Raw genomic sequence first — 21,907 nt, 5'->3', positions numbered from 1 at the left:
ACCTGTGAGCCTTTCCCAAGGATCTGCTGTCACTGTAGCCTCAGGTCCCTGGGGAGCAGCCGGGGGGGGTGAGGGCAGGGGCAGTGCCAGCTGCAGTGCCATCTGCTGCCCTCCCTGGCCAAGAGGCACTGACCTCGTGTTTCCAGACTGCTCTTTTTAGAGAAGTGTGCCCAGCTGGTGAGGATGCTCCTGGGAAGCTCCGATGTCCTGCAGGGTCTGGCTGTGGGGTGGACATGGCAGGGTCTGGGCACAGCCTGGCACACTGGGTTTGCCCATCTGCTGTGGGTGGGGGTGGGAGGGTGGGTACCAGGCTCATCCAGAGCATGGCCCTGGGTCTGTTTCTAGGCTGGCACTGCTGGACCTGCCCATGGTCCAGTGCCTGCTGTCCCGCTGGCAGGGGCAGCTGCTGCCTCAGAGCCTGGCTGGGAGCAGCCCCCAGTGCCAGCTGCCTCGGGGCCACCTTGCATCTCCCCCCCTTTGTCCAGAGGCTTTTCCAGAGGCAGGAGTGCTGGCCATGGAGGTGGGGCCTGGGGTCAGGTCAGCCATGAGTGATGGAAGGGAGATGATCTCTGCAGGCAAAGTTCATGAACGTTCATCACTGGTGATGGGAAGTTTTTGTACGTGCTGATTAACTGCCTCCCTCTGATATGACAGGGCAAGATAAAATATGAGCGACTGCATTCTTTGACTTAAAACTTAATTAAAACTATATATCAAAACCGTAAGACCCTAGGCTTAATAAAACCTGATAAAATTATACTAATACACTTCAATTTCAATCCAAGGCTCTCTGATGGAAGAGCATGAAAGTCTGAACCTATAACTAGATTAGAAACACCTCCTATGCAGTATTTATGGTGCTGTCCTGCTTGAGATGCATGGCCTCAGAGGAAGGCTCTGGCACTGTGATGAAGAGGAGTTGTCAGCCTGGGGCAAGATCATTCAGGCAGGTTCCTGGCAGGGGCAGAGTGGCTCTGGGGCTGTGCTGGTCCTGGAGGATGAGCTCAAGGAGGGAGGGATGGTGCTGCCCAATGAGCCCTGGGGTCCCTGGCCCTGCCTGCATGATGCTGCTGCAGCCCCTGTCTGTGCTGATGGCCCCACAACTGCTTGTTGGGGTACAAGGAGAGGTCTGGGGGTTCTGCTTACAGGATTCTGACAGGTCCCCAAAGCTGCTGGCTGCTTGATTTACCAAGCGAGATGCTGCACCTTGGATTAGAAGCTTGGAGCCAGAGCCCTGCAATTAGGAGCAGAGTGGAGCAAATGAGCCTGCGAGTTCACTGGGTGGGAGCATGGCCATCCTGGAGCTGCTGAGAGTGATTTTGGGATGTAGCTGCTCCTCTGCTCCCTCCTTTCCAGGCATGAATCAGCCAGAGCACCCAGTGCCCCCATTTCCTTTCTTTCTGGCACAGCCGGGAGCATCCCTGCTGCTGGAAGACCCTAAAATTTCACCTTTGGGCAGTTATATCCCAGGTTAATGTCTGCGGAGGGGGTTGTGCCTGGGGCAGGCATCACCCAGGGGTTGTTTGTGGGGTTTGGGGTTCCTGGTGGGGCTCGGCATGGCTGCAGTGCCACTTCACTCCAGCAAGGTGGGAAGTGGCTCTGGGAGACTGCTAATGTGGAGCATAAATCCTGTAGGAGACAAGGTAGGTCAGAGGAGAGAGGCAGGACCAGTAAAGCATTGCGGTCAGAGAGACTCTGTCCTCAGAGGAGAAGCCAGGGGCTAATAAAGAGCAAAGGGGAAACACCCAGCAGTGCATCACAGACCCCTGCATCCCTCCCGTGGGCTCCACATCCTCACCTGCTGCATCAGCTAACAGTGTCCCTGTGTCCCTCGCTGCCAGCCCAGCTCCAGCGAGCTTTTGGGGGCTGAGACAGCTTTTTGATGTGTTTGCAGGCAGCTGGGAGCAGGATCCCTGCGGGGGCTGCAGCGTTTCTGCTGCTTTCGGTTCCTTGGGCTGCACCAGCTCCACCAGGACAGCTCAGTTCTGGGATGGGGTGCTGAGCACGGGGGGGTCCTGGTGCACAGGGGGTCTGGAGCTGTTTCTTGGGGCTGGAGGTGCAGCCAAGGGCCGGGGGGCTGCTGGGACTGGGAAGCTCTGTGCCTGTTTGCCATGCCTGAGGACCGTGGCCGCAGCTGACCCCGCTGTTCCCTTCTCTTCTCTCCCTTCCAGGTGACCGGGTGCGTGTCAGCCCGGAGCACTGATGTGTGTTTGTGTTTTTCCAAGGCAGTGATGAGCCTGCAGCCAGCGGCCTGGCCTGACCCCGGGTGCTGGGCTGGCAGCACCCCCTGCCCGGGCACAGCATCCACTCCCTGCTCATGCTCTCTCCTTCCTCACCCCTTCCCCAGGTCCGCCTGGAGCTGGAAGCTGGGACAGAGCACAATGAGAATGAGAGGGGCTTGTTTGCCAGGCAGTGCCCACCTCTGCCCACCCTGGTTTGCTCCCACACGGGACGGCAGCACACGGGGCCCTGGGGAGCTGCATTCCCAGAGACTGCGGGGGATGTCGTGTGTGTAAAATTAGCACTGCCTTGTTAGTCCTTTTCAGGCTAATTCGGAGTGAAATGCTTTAGCAGCAGTGGGCTGATTCTATCAGGAGAACAAGAACTAATTAAATTCACTCTGACCATCAAGCAGTAAATTATTTATACCCAGACAGATGCAATCTAATCTGCAGCATCCAGCCCCACTGAACTTGCATCCTCCTTGGTTTGGGGTGAGGAGCAGATTAAATATGCAGAGGGGCAGGGGGGACTAGCAGGAGGGCTGAGGGGGATTCAGCTGGGGAAAGCAAATCCTTCTTCTGCACTGGCACTGTGGGGGGACCCCTCTGCCAGCCCCCCCTGACCCCGTGTGGGAGGCTGCAGTGGTGGGGCCTGGGGGGAAACAGCTGAAATCACAGTGCTGCCCATCGCTGGCACCAGCAGGGAGATGGGGGAACCCTCCTCCTCCTCCTTCCTGAGAGGAAGGCTGAGCACCTTCTGGAGATGAGGGCAGGTTCTGCCACCACCTCTTGGTCCCCATGCAGGTCCCTGCACTGCCATGTGATTGCCATCAGACCCCTGCCCTCATCTCCCCTGTGCTCAGTGGCTGCAGGCAGGGCAGGCAGCTTGGCTCTGGGCAGATACACTCTTGTAATCTCCTTAAGGATTTATCTTTCTGGTTATCTGACCCTGGTGTCTGATTAGATCATTCTTGTGTCTCGGTGGTAACATGAGCTTTGACTGCTTAAAAGCTGCCGTTCCCTCTAATTACTATTGAGCTGAGATCCCTCTCCTTCTCTTGAATTGAAAGGATCATTTCCTGATCCTTCAAGGGGTTGTAAAGGATTCCAGCAACCTGGGAGTCTGCTCTGGTTGGGACTGGGTAGCTCAGTGTATGACAAATTGTCTGGGGATCCCCATCCTGGCCTTGGAGCCAGCAGCTGGGGATGCAGTGGGTGCACAGCAGGGCTGCTCTAGGGCATGTCTGGGCCTGGGGGCTTCTCCCATCCAAGGGGGAGAGCTTCTCTGGAGCTGTTTTGGGGCTCTGGCTGCATTTGTTAAGATTTTAAGGATGAGTGTGCTGATAACCATCCTGTGCCCATGGGGGGTGGGTTCCCCTGGTGTGGAGGGCTGGAGCTGAGCGTTCGTGCAGGGCTCATGATCGGACATGGTGATCTTAGAGTCTTTTTCCAGCTGTGACAGTTCTGTGATTCTGTTCTCCAGGGCTGCCCAGTGATTCTCCCTGATACGGTGAAGCACGGGCAGGCCCCAGGGCTCGTGCCTTGCTTGCCTGCAGTGCTTGGCAGCTTTGAACTGATTCTTTCCACAGCAAATGTGTTTTTCCATGATACGGGAGGGAAAGGTGCAGGCAGGAGGCCCCAGCAGCATCGTGTGTGGCACAGCCCCATCTCCTCTGCCTCTCCCGTGCTGCATTTTGGGACAGTTGAACCCAAACGGTGTTTGCGTTTGCACCGGCGATTAATCTCTGTAGCAGGGGAGGGAACTCCTATTATGAGTCAGGCTCATAACTCTCGGCACACACATTTCTAGAGCCCTGTTGAACTATTAATCCTCCTGGCTCCCTGGAGTAGGGAGGATGGAGGGGGAAATGTCACCTTGTGGCAGGAGAGCTGTGATCGGCAGCCAAGGCAGCCAGCTCTGCCTCGGAGATGGCTCCTGCTCTCCAGATCACTCCGATGGACCATGTGGCCTCACAATTTAATTAAAAAAGGAAAAAAAAAAAAAAAAAAGGAAAAAAAAAAAAGGCAACTGCTTAGCTCTGGTTTTGCTGCTGCTGAGAGGACAGATTTGCCTGCTGGCAGCTCTCTGCCATTAAATGGATGAGCTATTCAAGTGTGGGTTATGGATTTAGGATCAGCCTGGCTGTGCTGCAGAAGACACACGATGCTGAGCCCAGATGGATGTGTGGTCTGGGGTGGGGGCCCGGGGGGAGCTGACATGATCTTTTCAGGAGTGGCAGAAGGTGGGATGGAAGAGCCTTCACCAGGAGAGATAACCTTGGGAAGGGCGAGGAGCTCCTCCAAGCTCTGCCCATGTCCACAGGCAGCTTGGCTGGGTCCTTCCTGGTTGTGTGTGCTCATGGGGGACACAATGCTGCAGCCACCTCGAGCAGAAGGGCTGGAACAGGGGCAGGAAAAGTGAGCTCAGGTTTTGGCTTGCATCTGAGTTAGGTAACGGGAGGTTGGTTAAACTGGCTGAGCTCAGAGGAATGGGTTTGGGAATTTCCCTCTGGGTTTGGTGATGGTGGCTGGAAGGGACCCAGGGTCTGCAGCAGTACTGGAGGAGAGGGGACTGGATATGGCAGGTGATGGAGCCAGAGCTGCCTTGCCACAGCCATGTGGCACCACCTGCAAACCCACTGCAGAGCTGAGCAGGTGAGGAGAGCTCCTGGTGAGCTCCCAGTGTCCTCAGAGCCTCTTCCCCATGGTGAGCATGTTGGACCCTCACAGACCACCAGCAGGTCAGTGCTGGCAGCCAGGCATGGGGGCAGTGGCCACCCCATGGCACTGCCAGGCAGCACGGGAGAGGAGCCACAGGAGAGGAGCCTTGCCTGGATTGAGCATTGCAGAGTCCAGAAGCTGCTTCCAGGCTGCAAAAATCCCTTTCCAATCCCACAGAATTCCTCACTGGTGCTGCAGGCAGCCAGCATACATGAGCCTGGCACTGGCCGGGGTGGTGGGAGCTGTGCCCTGCCCACCAGCAGCACCAGGGAGAGGGACCCAATGGTTTGGTTTTGGCTCCTGAGGATCACTTGTACCCTGGGCAGGCAGAAAATGAGCAAGGTGTCAGGAAGGTGGATCCGAGCAGGGCGGGATGCTGCATCCTGGCAGCCTAGGGATGTGCTGGCAGTCTTGGTGCTGCCATCTCTGGTCTCCCGAGCCCAGAGCATTCCAGGAGCTGCTGGGTTTGGGCAGCGGGTGGAGTCTGGCCCAGCAGCACTTGCATGGTTGAAGAAGCACTAGCATTTTAATTTTTATTATTTTTATTTTCCATTTTTGACATTGTTCCTGAACCCCTTTGCCATGCTTCTTGTTAAGCTGTTAAATCACTCCATTTATTTAGTACAAGCATAGCTGAGAGCTCATTTTTATCTTGGTGAAAACCAGACTTGCTCATGGGCACATAATGAAATTGTATAAATATACCCTTAGCTGGGAATCTAATTTATTTTTCCTGTTCATTATGGGGTAGAAGGCCATTATGAGATGTATAACTTTTTTTTTCCCAGTGCTGGAATTGAAAGGCTGGTGCGGGCTCTTTTTATACTGATGATTTCGTCCTGATTCAATTTAAAGCTGGTTAGAGCTCAAATACTGTAGCATAATTGACAAAGATCAGTGTGGGTTGTAATGCTAATGCCGTGTCTGCAGCTCTGGCAGCAGCACTGGGTGAAGGCAGCTTGGGAAGGGTGTCCAGCAGAGCCATGGGGTGCCCAGGGTGGGTGCGAGTCCCCTGGGAGCAGCACATCCATAGGTGTCCTGGCCAAGCCTGGCTCACCAGGGAGCCAGGGGAGTGTCAGGGTCCCGGCCCCGGGGCAGCAGGATGTGTGTCTGTCCATTTGTCCATCAGTTGGATTGATTTTTGACTGTATTGATATTGCTATAAAGTCATGTTTATAGAGCTATAATTAAGCGGGGCCATTTAGCAGGCAGCGTTAAGTGCTGAGCAGATTTATAGCACGGCTCAGCCTTCTGCGGTGTTATATTTCACCATGAAGTACACCAGGTTTTTATGTGTTCTGCGATTGTGTTCGTTTGACAGTGATTAGTATAATGGGGGTTTCCGGGGTCGGGTTGCCAAGCTAAGGAAACAGCAATTACAGCCCCGCTGCAGTATCAACTTAATTGCATCCATTTGCACGTGACACGAGCCAGGGTGCAGAGGAGCAGCCCCGTGTGCCAGCCCCTGCACCCACTGCCCCCTGGCCTGCCCTGGTGTGGTGCTTGTGGCCACAGTGGGCTCCTGAACGTGCTTGGGTGGAGCCACATCCCCTCTGCTGGTGGGCTGGGGGTTCCTGATCCTGGAGGGATGCCAGGGGAGAGCCTGTGGGAAAGGGCTTCTTGGGGATGGCAGCAACCCCATTGAGGGCATCATAGGGGCTGGGTTATTGCCCCTCATCTGTGGTCTGGCCCCACGCACTTCCACTGTCACCTGAGGCTGGCCAGGCTGTCACACGTCTTGTCCCCACGCCTGGGAGCTGCGTGGGGCAGGATGGGCACTGCAGGGAGAGGGGAGTGAAGAGATCAGAGGGTGAAAATGCCGCTGGTGAATTTTCAGTGGTGCAATTAGAGCTCACCTTGGCGTGCTCTTGTCAGCCTTTCCTTTGAACTCTCTCCCCCGATGGCTTGCCTGGGATCTGGAGATTTACTGGCTCAGCCCTTCTCCATCCTGACAGGTTGCAGTGAGGTTTTGCAGAGCCGTTAATAGAAACCTGGGGAAGGCTGTGAAAGGGAAATTCCATTGGGAATTTCCATGTCCTTCTGTGGGCAGGTTCCAGCCCTTGATAGGGTATGGGAAGAACCAGGGGATGCTGGGGATCAGGACGGGCAGGAGCTGTCTGCTGGGGGCTGTCTGTCCTGCCATGGGGAGCTGGGCAGGATGGGGACATTTGTCCTGCAGGACAGTTGTCCCTCCCCTACTGACCTAAGAGCAGCAGAGCATCCTGTGAGGCTCATGATGTACTGCCAGGAGTGCAGCGATTCCATCTCTCTTTACAGGTGGGGATGGGGTTGGGAAGGGCAGCTCTTCCTTGCTCTTGCCCTTGCTATGTACACTTTCCCAATTCCCTGCAGGAATCAGATGGGCTTTTGCCGACTAAGAGGTGTCAAACAGCTCTAAATACTCTTCATGCTGCAATATCTCCACCACAGCGTTTAATTGAGTGCCACAGAAATGCCTATAAATAAATGTAATATGCCTGTGCCAGTACCCTCCTACAGCATCTTGGAGCTTGCAAGAAAGTCGAGAAGTGGCTTGTGCTCAGGCTGCAGCTCCTGCCCTCCCCTCTCCTGCCCTTTTCTTTTTTCCTTTTTTTCCCCCATCTGGAAGCAGTTGGGTTGGTGTGGGCTGGGGAGTCTGGAGCAGCAGCCCAGTCCTGGGCAGCACTGCCCATCGGGTACGATGGGAAGCTCCTTGCAGGCATCCCTGATGCTCCCATTACCCCAGAGTCATCCAGGAGCAAACATGAGCACAGGGAATGGGAGAGCAGAGGGAAGGGTACTGAGCATTTTGTGGCTGTTTGTGCAGTTCCTGCATCTGTATTTGTGTCCAGGTTCCTTGGTGACTGGAGATCTGCGTGTGCTGAAATCACCCATTTCCCACCAGGCTGCCTCAAAACTCTGGCAGAGACAACTGGGAGCCCAGGAAGGCAACTGGGAGTGTTGTTGAGCTTTATCTGTCACAAAAGGTACTTTTTGGTTACTGGTGTGCAGAGCTGCCTCCTGAGGAGCACTGCTGAATTCCTGCCACGTTCTCTTCCCAGAGCCTTTATTAGAGAGAATAAACAACAAGCTTCAGGAAAGGGAGGAGTGGGCAGCTGGGTGCTCCTTGGTGTGCCACATCCCTGCCAGGGAAGCATTGGATGCTCAGGGTGTTGTCCCCCACTGGGCTGTGACACAGGGGACAGAGCTGGCCGTGGACATAGGGCTGTCCCCATGGCACCCCCTGGGTGGATGCTAGGGATGTTGTGGGATCTGTGGGGTCCCCAGGACCCCCCCTGCACTAGGCAGCTGGAGTCCTTGTGTGTCAAGAGAGCCTCGAGGCCTCACTTAGAATCCTCAGCCAACTGCCATCCCTAAATAGGCTCCTCAGACTCGTCCTTTGCCTGCCTCTCCACTGCTGATGAGCCACTCTGATGTTGCTATTTAAAATCCTAATTGCTTTAATCAGCTCGCTGGTAGCCACAGCTCAGCCAGTGGAGGCCAGGGATGGCTCAGCCCCCTGTGTTCTGCAGGCACAGCCACTGCCCCAGCACCCTGTGGGGGACCCAGTGTCCCCCATCATGGCACCCCACAGCACTGTGCCAGCATGTGCCAGTAGTGGGGATGGGGTGGATGGGCTAATGAAGTGTCAGTGGGATGAGCTAGTGGAATGATGGTGGAATGACATCGGAATGATGGTGGCGTGATGGTGGGCTGGCTGTGGGCTGGATGCAGAGCTGAGTGCAGGTCTCCTGGGGAGGGGGAGGACAAGGACTTTAACAGATGAAGAGATGAGAAGCTGCTGTTGCCATGGGCTGAAGGATGCCAGTGTTTTAATGAGCTGGGAATTCCATCTCCTCTCCTGGAGCTCCCCTTTGTCACCATTAATTCCCTTCCCTGGGAATCACTTCTGCCCAGTGACCCTGAGGACAACCTCTGGCCCTGCTCCCCCTTCCCTTTCATCCAGCCCCCAGGAGAAGGGGGAGCAGGGGCTCCTCTGCTCTTGCCAAGCCTGGCAGGTGTTTGCCAGGGGACAGTCCTGCCACCCTCGGCACAAATGCCAGCTTTTGGGGACAGCCTGCACTTCACCTTCTGTTGTGCTGTAACTTGGCTTCTCTGGATGCTGCGTCCCACCTGCAACACCTTTACTAGTGCCAAGGAAAACCAGGTCCCTGTCCCCACCAGGTGTGTGGCTGTCCCAGCATCTGCATGTCCCTGCAGGCTTGGCGGGGAGCTGGCTCCCCAGCTACCCCCCATGCCAGGTTTGGGGACAGCAGTGTCCCCAGCCGTGGGACCACCCATCCCTCAGGCCTGCTCACTGCCAGGGTTCCTGGTGACAAGAAGGGCAGGAGCTGGATGGGCAACATGCAGCAGAATCCCTGGGACTGCATTGTCCCAGAATATCCCTGGATGAGCAGAAAACCTCAACTCACAGCAGACATCCCAGGGAGCGAGGGCATCTCCATATTTATTCAAGGACACCCCTTCTCAATTAAATCCTGGCATGGGCTAAACAAATGGGCTGCTGAGATCAAAGGGTTTGGTTGTTTTTTTTGTGTTGAGGTTTTTTTTTTCCTTCTCACTATTTTTTTTTCCAAATCATTGAAAAGATGCATTGGAGGGAGAGCAGTGTGTTTGACTTATCGTCCGCCTGGTGGGGAGGAGAGACTGTGTTGCTGAATTTCCTTGAGCTCCCTTCCAACCTGACGTTCTGTGATTCTGTGGTTCTCTGATAAATTGGCATAAAGGCTTTTGCCTGCGTTATTGTGGAAGTGAAGAGTTCGTGAGTGCTGGTTCAGGGGTGATGACCCTGGGGATTCTCTGTTGGTGCTGGGTTGCCCATTGTGCACCCAGAGGTGATCAGCTCATTACAGCTTCACCGCAGCCTCAGCACCCACTGGGGCCCCTTGGAGAGGTGCCCAGTCCCGTCCCAGGTCACTGTGGACCCAGCCCCCCCGTTGGCTCCCTGAGGGGCTCAGGGTCAGCCCCTCACCATGGGATCAGGGGGCTCAGCTGCATTCCACATCCTTCACTCCTCTTCGGGTTCCTTGGGGATTGATGGTGTCATTAAAGCACCGGGCTGGCCCGGGGCTGGCCCTGCTGCGAGTGGGATTTATGGTGGAATCTGCCTGGGCGAAGGTTTTATCGCAGCTGTTAAACAGCAGAGCAGGGGCTGGGGGCTGCAGGGCAGGGTCTCGCCATCTTTACTGCTGGTGCAATGAGGCTCTGCTCTTGCAATCATCATTAATGATGGGGGTCACTTTTGTGGGGACCCCTCAGGCGGGGGCAGTGCTAGGGTCCCCCTGAGCTAGGTGGGGGTGATGTGATGCTGTGGCTGCGTGGGGTGGCAGAAGGGGCAGAAGAGCAGTGTGGTTGGGTGATGGATCCAGTGCAGCCCTGGGCTCTGACTGTGTCCCCCAAAGTGATCCCTGGGGCTGGCCATGGTCTGCACTGGGGCCTGACCTCCTCCTGCTCATCACCCTGTCACGGATCTGTCTGTTGGAGAATCAGTCTCTTTGCCACCAGCCCTGTCTCCTTTTTCCTTTGAAATGGTGTCACTCTTCTATTTCCTGGCCTCTCTAATAGATTTTTATATAATCACTACAGTGCACTTTTAAAGAGCAATAGATCACGTTCATTGCTTTTCCCTGTGATTAATTTCCCATAATAGTCCTCTGTAACACCAAGGCAAAGAGAGGAGAGAGAAGAAAACCCCCACATTATCCACTTTGTGCTCAGAGTATAAATGAATTAGATTTAATTTTTGTTTAATTGTTTCCATAGCTCAGCCTCTGCTAACTTTGCAGGATAATTTATTTTGCAGTCTTGGGGAAAAGAAGGCAAAGAAAGTCTCTGTAGCCGCATGGCCTGCCTGTGGATGGTGGTTAATTACAGCTGATAGCCTTATCTGCTTGTAATTACTGGAGCTGCGGTGGGCTGGCGGCTGCCCTTGGCACAGCCCAGGTGGATCACGGTGCTGCCAGGCAAGGTCCAGAGAAAGGGGTGAGCTGGGCAGGTGGGATGATCTTCTACCTTTTCACATCCCAAAAGTGGTGGTCCCACAGCTCTGCAGACCCCCGGGGTGGGAGCAGGCTGGTGACATGCATCCTCAGGTGACAAGTAGCCAGGGCAAGGGAACAATACTCTGGCCACTTAATTTTTTTTAGTAACTCGATAAGGAGAGCGTTTCGTGGGGAAGGCGTGAGCTCTTTGCGCGGGCAGAGGAGGTCCCGGTCCCCTCCTGGTCCTGCGGAGGTGGGAGTGTGGGAAGAGCAGCAGGGATGGAGCCACCACACGTCCTGGCCATTATTCTGCGGCTGCGGGGGCATCGGGCCCCTGCTTAAAATGCGCTGACAGTGCCGAGGTGAGAACAGGAGCTCCGGAGAGCCTCTGCTAATCTGCTCCCTCGGAGACGGGATACCTTCGGCCTGTTAATCAGTTCCAGTAATTACAATCCCAACTTTACATGTGGAATGTTAATTAAAGGACGGGAGGCAGGGACCTGCAGCCTGGCAGCCAGGTGTCGGACCGGGCTGGCGGCCGCGGGGCGAGACCTGGTGCCTTGGTCGCGGGTTTCTCCTCCCCGCAGCTGGGGTTGCGGTGGTGCTGGGCAGGGCACCGGCTGCTGCTGTGTGCCAGCAGTTGGCACGGCCTTGGCTTTGCCTTCCCTGGATGGTGGCTGCTAGGGGTTAGGCTCTGGAACAGCTCCTTGCCTCCATGATTGCTTTGCTGATGGGGCTGGCAGGATTCAATGGGGAAACAGGAGATTGCAGAAGGAGACCCACTGCCCTCCCTGCTGCTGCTCTAGCTCTGTCCTCCCCGTAGCCCCCCCGGTGTCCCAGCGCCTCCTCCAGGCTGAGCATCCAACCTCCCCCCGTGTCCTGTGCTCATCTCCTGCTGTCACCGTGGCCTTCTGCTGTCCTTGCTCCCCTCCTCCCTTGGGGGCAGTGTGTGGGCAGTGGGAGACCAGGGTGCTGCCCATCTCCGAGACAGAGCCCTGTGCCACCACGCTCTGGGAAGTGTCAGTCTGACACCAAGTTGTCCCTTCTGCATCCCTGAGGACCACACAGTGAGCTGTCAGCCTGCAGCCCCTTCAGCTCTGCTGCATCTCTGCCCTTGGCTGCGCTCACTGGTGCTGGGAAGCCCCGGTGGCCCTGGAGCGCTGGAAGCCCTGGTGGTCCCGGGGCTCCTGAGGGGTCTCTGGGTCAGCTGAGAGCCCAGGTGTGAGGCGAGAGCAGATCCTGGCGTGGAGGTGGGGGGTGCTCCTGGATCATCCCTGCAGAGCCTCGGTAGGTGCAGAGGAGGGAGAGGGGGAAGAGCTGCGCTGGCAGCTGCGGAGGTGGGGATCAGCCCCATTAAAACCCTGGTCAGCAGCAGCTGGGGAGCACTGAGCAGTTGCTGGGGTGTCAGGGTCTGGATTACTGCTGAGAGCAGAGAAGAGGCGTGAGCTGAGAGGAATGACAAAGAGGGGAAGGAGAGGAAGAAACCCAGGAGGAGGAGGGGGAGGCTGGATCAATGCTGCAGGCAGTGCGAGGTGCTCCAGCAGTGATGCTTTGCCATCCCAGCATCTGCCTGGTCCCCAAGCAGGCTTCCAGTGTCCTGGTGTGAGTCCTGTTGGCCCCAGGCCCTCAGCAGCCCCCTCCGTGGGTCCTGGGAGTCCTTGGGCTCCTTTCTTGTGTCACTTTGGTGATTCCCACGCAGTGGTGGGCGTTGCTGGGTCACTCTAATCTCTCACTGTTGCTTTCCCATGGGGTCTTAACCAGGTTCACTAAAGCTCTTCTGTCTCTTTGTCCACTTGGGTCATAAATCTGGGGCTTGTCTCACTCTGGGCTGTTGCCAGTCTTCAGATGATCCAGCTTCTCAAAAGGAGAAATGCTTCTCCTGGCATTTCTAACTCCCTCCCCTCGCTGGTGGTGTTGGAAAGGGCAGGGGGGAGGACGCGTGCGCTGCAGCAGCAGCTCCAGAGGCAGCGCCAGGAGCTGTGTGGCAGCTGGGAGGGTTGGTGAGGTGTGGAGTACTTGGCTGGGTCCTGGGGGCTTCCATCATCTCACCCACCTGTCCCGGAGCCTTCACCACCAAGGAGCCTCCACAGCATGAATGTGATGCACCTGCCTTGTGCTGGTGGGGCTGATCGTGCTGCATCAGGGTTGCAGCTGGAGGGTGAACCCAGAAAGCTGCTGCAGCTCATGGCAGAGCAGGGCGGGTGGTTGGTGTTGCTCTGGGAGTAGCCATGTCATGTATTTGCTCTCCAGGTTTGGGATCGAAGATGGTACCTCAGGATCTGGCTGGCCTGGAGTTGTGAGACTGGAGCCCTGTCCTGGGCTGCCACAGGTGTGGGACAGGGCTTAAGATTTTTAGGGAGAGGAGGAGGAGCAGGACGGATCTGATGAACACATCCACTGGTAGTGCCACCTTGGGAGCCCAGTGGGTGTGTGCAGGCAGGGTCAGGCAGGGCTCTGCCAATGGGCAGGCTGCTGGAATTGGGAACGATTGTGGGGATTATCAGGCTGCTCTGACCTGCAGTACTGGGGGCTGGCTCAGGTCCTTGCTTCCCTGTTGGTTCCCTCTTCCTTCTCCTTGTCCCCCTGGGCTGGTGCTGTGGTGGGCAGTGAGGGAGCCTGGTGCTGCCCACAGCTCCCCCATGGTGATACCAGTCCAGAGGCCAGCAGAGGCAGCAGGGTCTCCTCTTGCTCAAATCTTAGCTCCTCTGTGCAGTGGTGTTGTGGCCTTATGGTGCCTTCTACCTCCCTGCTCTGCTCTCAGCAGGATATCCTGTGCAGACTTTCTAAGAGAGGAGCACCAAATTTGTCTTTCTGGTTTATCCCGTTTTCTCTGTGTTTGGCTTCAAACCTGATGATCCTGATGAGCTGCCTGGTGCACCAGCGGCTTGTGGTGGAGGTCTGGAAGTGCCTGGAAGAGCTCCTGGTGTGGGTGGCTGCTGTGCAGAACTGCTCTTGCCTCTCAGATTGACCTCACCAGCTTCACAAACCAGCCCTTCTCCTGGAGCTCCATGGTCTATCTCCACCTTGTTCCCAGGTACCATTCCACAGATGTATTTCTGTCACTTGGGAGGTGGCTGGTGGAGGTCTTAGTGCTGGTCCCCAATCTTCTGTTGACACAAATCCCACTCCAGGAATACCTTCATCCTTTCATGCTGGAAAGTGCTGGCATTTCTCCATGCAGCTACTTCCTCCTGGCAAAGCACCAGCTGGATCACCAGGAGAGGCTTTCTCTGTGCTTCCTCCGTGTGCTTCACAAATGGCACCGTGGCTCCTGTGCCTGCTTCCCAATTGTGCCAGCAGGACCATGGGACCAAGGGCTGTGGGTACCCAGCTTCAGGAGGGCTGCTCAGCCCTTCCTGGAGATGGGCAAGAGAGCTGAGATGTTGTCCAAGTATCCTGGAACTGGGGCAGAGCAGGGCAGGACTGTGATGTACCCAGCTTGGGGCTTTAGGGCTGCAGTGCCTGGGACTGGCAGTTCTGCCATCTCCCCAGGCATGGATGTGGTGTGGTTCTGCCCCAGGTGTGCTGGTGCTGTGGGGCAGCCAGTGTGGGAGCTGCAGAACACAACCTTGTGCCCAGGGCAGTCCCTGTCTGCAGTGGGACCAGATGCTTGCCCTGCAGTTTGAGTTTTTCCATCTCGTTCATCTTAGGGACTAATTAAAGTGTTTCTCCTCCCTCCCTCCTTCTCCCCCTTACATCCAGCTGCACATGGATTTTAGGGTCACGCTTGTTTACATCAGTTATATTTACATTAATGGGTGTTTGTTTTTGGAAAAACAGCAGAAATCCCACAAAAACAAACGTTCTCCTGGGGTGAAGGCTCCTGGGGCAGGTGCCCTGGGACAGCCCCTGCCTGGCTGCCCCTCACCCACCACAGTGGGAATGACATTGGCATGGACATGAATGGTTCCCAGCACTCATTAGGTACCAGCTGCTGGGTGGGTGGGTTTTGACCCCTGCTCCCATGCCCCAGCAGCAGCAGGAGAAGCCACTGAGCCTCTGGGTTGGCTGTGAGCATTTACTGGGAATAAACCCCAGTCCTGGAGACTGGCTGCTGGTGAACTTGCCTCTGCCAGGGCGAGCAGTGGGCTCGTTCGCTTTCATCAGGAGGTTGGATGGGGGAGAGCGTTTAAGAAGAAGAAAGAGAAAGGGGGGGAAGGAAGGATAATTATTTTTTCAAATGGTTTCCAGCCGCTGGATGCCTTTAAAGTTCCCTTTGTGTTCTGGCGGGTCAGGCTGGGCAGAGCCCGGCCCGGAGCGGCGCGGTGCCGGCTGCCTTTGTCGGCGAGTCTGTGGTCTCGGTTATTAGCTGGGATATGGAGACCCGGAACCTCAGATCTTCTGTGCATCTGGTGGGAGAAATAAGCAGAGCTGCCTTATCACGCTCATTTAACTGGTTAATACATCTTCAGAGCAAATAATGCAGGCTGTGGGTGAATTGCTTAACCAACCTCATTACTATTGTGCATTTAGCAGCTTGGAGGAAGATAATACCTTTCAGGTTTGACCCAATTTTAGTTTTTGTTGTCATAACCATGGAAAATCGACCTTCAGAGACCCTCAGCAGTGAGCCTGAATAGGAAGTGATTTACAACAAAAGTGCTGTGCAGAATGCTTAATGCACTTGTGGAGAAAACAGGCTGCAGCCGCCGTCCTGACACCCTGTCCCTCCCTGCAGGCGCTCCTGGGGCGAGCAGGAGCGGGGCTGGGCTGTCACCTGCCCCAGAGTGTAGGTTTGCTGCTGGCTGTCACCGTCAGGGTAACAGGACTTTGGGACATCTGCCTCTGCCAGAGGGCTTGGTGGAAACACAATTGCAGGAGGTCAGCAGAGCAGTGAAGCCTGGGGGGGTCGTGCCTTGGTCCCCTCCATCCCCTGCCCCACGGCTCCAGCAGTGCTCCTCAGGGTTTTCCATCCTTTTGTACAAGATGGTTTCTCTTTCTCCTCCTGGCTTTCACTTTCCCAGCTCTTTTATCTAACAGCAAAGCTCCTGGACTACAGCGGGGCTCTCCACTAGCTGAGGATGTGGAGCTGTGTTAGAAAAATGTCGATGCTGAGTGTGGGACACATCCTGCTCCCCAAACACCTCACGTTGCCTCCTCCTCATGAGCCTTTTCCTTCCAGCTCATGCAGCCTGCACTGGCTGGCAGATTCAGGGCTCTTTGGTGACTGCAGTGCATGGTGTGAGCACCAGGCACCCCATGGGAGCACCTTGGCCTGCCTGGCCTTGGCCAGATTTCCCTCTCCCTGCTGCCTCTTGCAGGTGCTGGGAGTCTGGTATTTTCTGCAGCACCCTTCGCCCCGTTTGTGCCGTGGCGGGTGGTGACAGCCCTGCCACTGTGCCAGTAGTGTTCCCACGGGTGAGGTGTCACCCGCGCCTGGCGGAGGTGGTTCCCGTCCCTTCGGTTTTGGCTGTGGCAGGCAGAGACTTTCCCGGCAGCGGGGGCGCGTGGGACCTTCCTCGCGCTCAGACGAGGAGGAGGGTGGCAGGGAGGTGACAAGCCTTCCTCCCCTTTCCCTGATGCAGCTGCGGGGGTGGCTCTATCACCAAAGTCAGGCTGCTGCTGCTGCTGCATGTGGGTGGTCCCTGTGGCGCAGGATGCAGGTGACAGTAGAGCCCGGGGCTGGGTGACACCGTGGGGCGCTGGCTTCCCCCAGCCAGGCTGGCTGCAGCCCCCAGGGGCCAGAGGGCTCTGCCCGCACCCATGGGGGTCTGGGAGTGGGGACTGTGCCAGGGTGTGTGGGGAGGGTGGGGATGCTGCGGAAGGGACCTGCTGTTCTCCCTCTTCTTCCCAGGACTGCACTGGAGTGGGGGCATGAAGCAGGCAGCTCATATTAGATTGCTTTAATTCTGCTGTTTTGCAGCTAAAGGTGAGGCTGCTCCCTCAGCGCAGGAGTTGAAACTCTTTAGCCTTCCTCTGTGTCACCTCTATGGCCGTGGATACCTCCAGGCGTGACGTAAGTGAGACTCAGAGAAAAAAACTGAACAAGTTCTGTTCGGCATCAAAATCCCATTACCCAGCGCTGTGTTCGGCTGCGCAGATACCGTCCTGGGCACAGATAAGTGGGAAATAGCTCCTGATCACGGCTGGAGACGGAGCCGTATCTCGGGCTGCACAGGCTGCCAGTGCTGCTTCACTGCGTTTTCTGCTGAGTTCCTGCTCCTCAGCCAAGGGGATAATCACTGCGGGGATTCACCCTCACAGGCCCCCCACCCCTGCCCGTCCCCTCCGGCACTGCCCCGAGCCGGGGAGTTTCTCCATCACCCCACTGCCATCCGACAGAGCGCCCTGGGCTGGGGCTGAGCATCCTCCTGGGAGCATCCCCAGGCTCAGCCTCCCGAAAATGAGTGAGCACAACCCAAATCCTACCCCCCCTAGCAGCCGCTGGGATGGCCTTGGCATTGCAGATACTGCGGGCAGCTGCCCTTATCTCTCTGTCTCCTCCCAGGGGTGCTGCTGGCTTTGATAAAACCTTTCAGCCTTCCAGGGGTTGGCTTGTAGATGTAATCGCGATTTATTTATTTATTTATTTATTGTGCAGTAAAAGCCCAGTGGCTCCTGCGGGAGCTGCCCTGTGGGATCGCAATCCGCTTTCCCGCCCCCAGGGGTTGGGCTGTTTGCGGGAGGGGTGCGGGGGGGGAGATGCTGCAGGAGCAGGGCTGGCTGCTGCCGGGCACGCCGATCCCACACCAGCCCAGTCCCCGCACACGCAGAGGTTTGCTTTTAAAAACGGAAGGGGATGATGTAGGGACACCGCTGGGTTTTCCCTGTGTTTATGGTGTTCTGTGCCTGCTGCATGGGCACGGGACCGGGGGGATTAGGGGGGCCGGTTTTAGGGATGCCCTGAAGTGGAAGCTTTGGCTGAATGAGTTTGTGTTGGAAATAAGATGTTTGGAGGGGAACCTGGGGTGTTCCCAAGGGTGCTTCAGCTGGTGGGAGCAAAGGGGAGACATGTATGTGATGAAAAGGCCGCCAGGAGGTGGGACAGCCGAGTCCCCCTGAACTCGCAGTTCCAGGCTCCTGATGACACAGAAAGAACCCGTGGCAGAGAGGAGCGGGGCTGTGCCGGCAGCTGCCCTCGGGATGGGGGGACAGTAAGGGGGCCCTTGGGCTGGGGGGTTACAGGGATCTGGCAGTGACAGAGTGACACTGCAGGGGACTGGGGACTGTAGAGTGGTACTGAGCTGTGCTCCAGCTCTGTGTGCTAATCAGGAACAGAGTCTAATGAGCAGGACTAATGAGGCAGAAGGGGAATTCCAGCAAGCCTGGGGAGGCTGGGGAGTTCCTGTGCTGCTCACCATTCTTCAGAGGGTTTCTGTGGTCTCTCCCCAAATGATGGATTTGGTGGCGGGGGTGGTGCCTGCTCCCTGCTGGGTGTCTGTGTGCTAGGGTCCCGTGGCAGAGGCCCACGGCTGAACTCGGAGCTGCTTTCTGTGCTATGGGGACAGCTGCAGCAGCAGGCCCACTCAACACCCTGGGTATCTCCTGCCCTCGGAGGCCAGGGAGCTGCAGAGGCAGTTCTCAGAAGTGTTTGGGACCCCTCTTCCCATCTTCCTCCGTGCTTTCCCCTGGCCATCATCCCAGCCCCTCTGGGAGCTGTTCATCAGCTGCTTGCTGGCTCCCCAGCCCCTTCAACAGGGCTGCCACAACACTGGGAGTTGGCATTGGCATGGTGGGACCAGGCTACTTCTTTCATTGGGACTCTCCTGGGATGGTGTTTGAGGGATACTGGGGGCTTTGCACAGCCCCAGCCAGCAGCTTGGTGCAGACCCCACCTGGGACTCCCGGCTCCTTTTCTCTTGGTTTTGGCTGGTTTGAAGGTAGGAGGGGGATTCATGAGCCACAACACTGCAGGCATTCTTTTTTCTTTTTTTTTTTTTTTTTTTTCCTTTTCTCTTCTCCTTGGTTTTTAATGAGCCAACCTTGGGGGACCTTGAGAGACGCTCCTGCAGCTTTGCTGTGACTTATCTCCCGGCCTCTGCCCCCTATTCCACCGAGGGGATAAATCTCAGCTCCCGGCGTGGAGCCGCCGTGCTGAGCCCATCCCGCCGCGCAGCACAGGCATCGTAACTCATGGAGGTCATGGGGTGGATGTTGCCCCTCAGAGCTGTGATGGATGGGCTGCCTGAGGGGGGAGCAGGCAAAAAAAAAAGTCCCATTACAATGGGGGACAAGCAGTTAAATTATGTTCTATTCAACCTGGGTTGAGGGAAAACCAAACCAGATCTGCTGTGGGATTGCAGGCTGCCTTCAAGGAGCCTTCAGGGGGACACAGGTGGGTCGAGGGGTATTTTACCCTTATCTCCCTCCTGTGTGCTCCACTGAGAGCTCCTGCTCCCTGATGAGGAAGGACCAGCTTCAGCATCCTGCATCTATACAAAGATGGGGATGCTGGGGACCCTAGAACTGGGGGCCTGCCATGCTCCTCTTGCAGCCAAGCCTGGCTCCCAAGGGGGGCTGTGCTGGGGTCAGGGTCCTGCCAGGCTGCCTGTGTGCATGTTGGATGGACAGGCCATGCTCCAGAGCTTCTCTCCAGCTGAGAGAGAATTGCACTGATTAGAGTGGCACAAGCAGCACACAGGTCCCTGGGAGCTGTGGTGCTCTGAGGCGCCCGGCTTTGCCATCCTCCTCCGTTCTTGGCAGCAGTGCCCACACAGGGATGGGACTGGAGCCTCTTCTCTCTCTTTCAGGCTGAGGAGCTGCTGCTGTGAGACCCCAACAGCTTTTCCTGGTGGCTCCAAGGGGTGAGCGTGAGTGACCACAGCACCGGGTACCTGCTTCTGGCCCCCAGGTATGTCACTACAACCAAGCAGCCTGTGTGTGGATGGGGGGCAAAGGGGGGGGACAGACATGGGGATGTTTTTTTGATAGAGGATGATGATGATGCTTTCCACGGGCTCCAGGCAGCTGCCTGCTGTTCAGCCCCCTGTGAGCTTTGCACCAGCACTGGGAGCAGATCCTTTGCCTCCACCCCGTGTTGGCACAGGAGTCTGGTGTCCAGGTTATGCATGAGGGGACCTAGCAAAGGGGTCATCGTGGGGAGAATCCACAACTGCTCAAGTCCTCATGGGACTGGGGTGAAGGAGTCTGGTCCTGCTCCACGGGGATCGCTCCAGCCGTCTCCCCCCTGCTCACCACAGGAGTGGGGAGCTCCCAGAGCATGCGGGAGCTCGGTGGTTGCCCAACATGGGCTGCGTGCGAGCACGGTGCACACACAGCCCTGTGCTCACAGCACAACTGGACCTGACAAGACCCAGCTCTGGGCACAAACTGTGCTGCAAGACCCCACCACAGCTGTGTGCGCAGCTCCCGTTGGTCTGGGTTGAACCCATCCCCGTCAGGTCGCGTTACAGGGACCGAAATCCTGCCTGGTGCTGACACCAGCCGGCACCGGGAGCTTGCACCAGTGACACCCAGCAAAGGCAGCATGACTTTCTCCTCCAGACGAGCCATCGTCCCCATTTCCTCCTGGCACCACCAACACCCACGGGTGCAGTCGGCTCTCGGAGGGGCTGCGGCAGCGCTGTCACAGCACTGCTGTCACAGCCGTGCCTCTGACACGATGTCCGGGGACAGGCACTGCTCGGGGACAGGTCACGCGGCACCGTCTGCCACACGCCAGCTCCTTTGCTGAGCTCCAGTCCCAAGTGCCAGCTCGGGGACAGTCACCTCGGGAGCAGGGCTCGCGAATCGCTGTCCCTCAGCTGGGGCAGAGGTCGTCCTGAGCGGGGGATTAGCGAAGCCTCGGCTCAGTGAAGAGGCTGTGCAGATGGATTCCCCTGCTGCATTAATCAGTTTGAAGGCAGCAAAGGCGGCTGAGCTCTGTGGATCACCTTGAAGCTTTTTTTTTTTTTTTTTTTTTTTTTTTTTTTTTTTTTTTGTCTTTTAGAAAACTTTGGGTGGATGTTATTGCTCATGAAAGCAAGGGGCTGATCATGCTGGGAAGGAGCAGGCGTAGTGTGGGCTGGCACCATTATGCAAGCTGCCCACACGCCGCGCTGCTGGTGCACTCCGTTCCCGAACAACAGCCCGCGCCCGTGTGCCAGCCCCGAGCCCCCCCTGGGGCTGCCAGAGCACCACGGGCCCCCTCTGCCCACCTCACCCTTGCTGTGGGCCCAGATGGTGCTGCCTGCACTGTGCTTCTGCCAAGGGGCATGAGCCCAGCGGGTGGGCAGGGGGGGCACGGTCCTGCCTGGCCTCTGCCGGGCAGGGTAAGAGGGGTGCTGTGCCTCACAGTGCTGTGATGTGTGGGAGCCGGTCTGTTCCCTGCATCCTGTCCTGAGTGGGAGCACTGGTAGTTCCCTCAGGGACCTTTCAGTGCTCTGGGGCTGTGCTGCTTTCTGCAGGGGCAGGGTTGTCACCCCAGCTGTGATGGAGATGCCCATCCCAGGGAAACACACTTCATGTGGCTGGGCTGGTGCACCTGCCCGGGGTGCCCAGGGAGAGGTGGGTTTGCTCATGTTCAGGCCATCAAGCCTCTTCAACATTCAGATTGTCTCCTCTGCCTTTAAACCTCCCTACCCAAGAGCTGTCTCCATCACTGGAGCCTGGCATGGAGGCTGTGGGTTGCTGACCATGACATGCAAACAAAGGTGCTGAGGCCACACACAAGGCTCATTCAGACAGTATGGACACTGCTGTCCAACATCCCCAAATCTGCTGCAGCTCCCCCCCCCCCAGGAGGAGAGCACTCCTTGAAGGAGGGCTTGAAGATGAGCAATGGAGAAACATCTGACAGGGGAGCCCTCGAGGTGCTTTTGTTCCAGAGTGTGGGAGTGCTAGATCTGCTCAGACATGAAAGGCTGTGCAGCTCCATCCCCAAAGTCACGGTGAGGGGGAGGACAGGGGGGGTACAGTTGCATGGGGAGGTCATCTCAGGGATGACTGGCACTGGGATCCCTGCTCCCTCCCTCTCTCCCTCTGAGCAAGTAAATTAGGTCACACTTGAAAGTCAGTTTCTTGGCTGTGGATTTAATTTAGCTT

The 21,907-nt window shown here is 56.8% G+C and overlaps 2 protein-coding genes across 3 annotated transcripts in view; one reads left to right on the top strand and one right to left on the bottom strand.

Moving 5' to 3' along the window:
* RBFOX3 (RNA binding fox-1 homolog 3) overlaps positions 1–21,907 on the top strand; it is a 103,175-nt gene that overhangs the window by 11,263 nt on the left and 70,005 nt on the right. Inside the window, exon 2 of one of the 2 annotated variants that reach the window (XM_030461727.1) lies at positions 19,615–19,715. The exons of the other annotated variant lie outside the window; for it this stretch is intronic. The gene's annotated coding sequence lies outside the window, so the exon portion shown is untranslated. The remainder of the gene's footprint in view (positions 1–19,614; positions 19,716–21,907) is intronic. 2 annotated transcript variants of the gene reach the window in all.
* Positions 1–21,907, bottom strand: part of ENPP7 (ectonucleotide pyrophosphatase/phosphodiesterase 7) — a 94,198-nt gene that overhangs the window by 39,663 nt on the left and 32,628 nt on the right. The window lies entirely within an intron of this gene.

This window comes from Calypte anna, chromosome 18 (genome assembly GCF_003957555.1).
Source record: "Calypte anna isolate BGI_N300 chromosome 18, bCalAnn1_v1.p, whole genome shotgun sequence".
In the NCBI taxonomy this organism is placed as follows: domain Eukaryota; kingdom Metazoa; phylum Chordata; class Aves; order Apodiformes; family Trochilidae; genus Calypte; species Calypte anna.
This window is presented reverse-complemented; position numbering and strand designations above follow the sequence as displayed.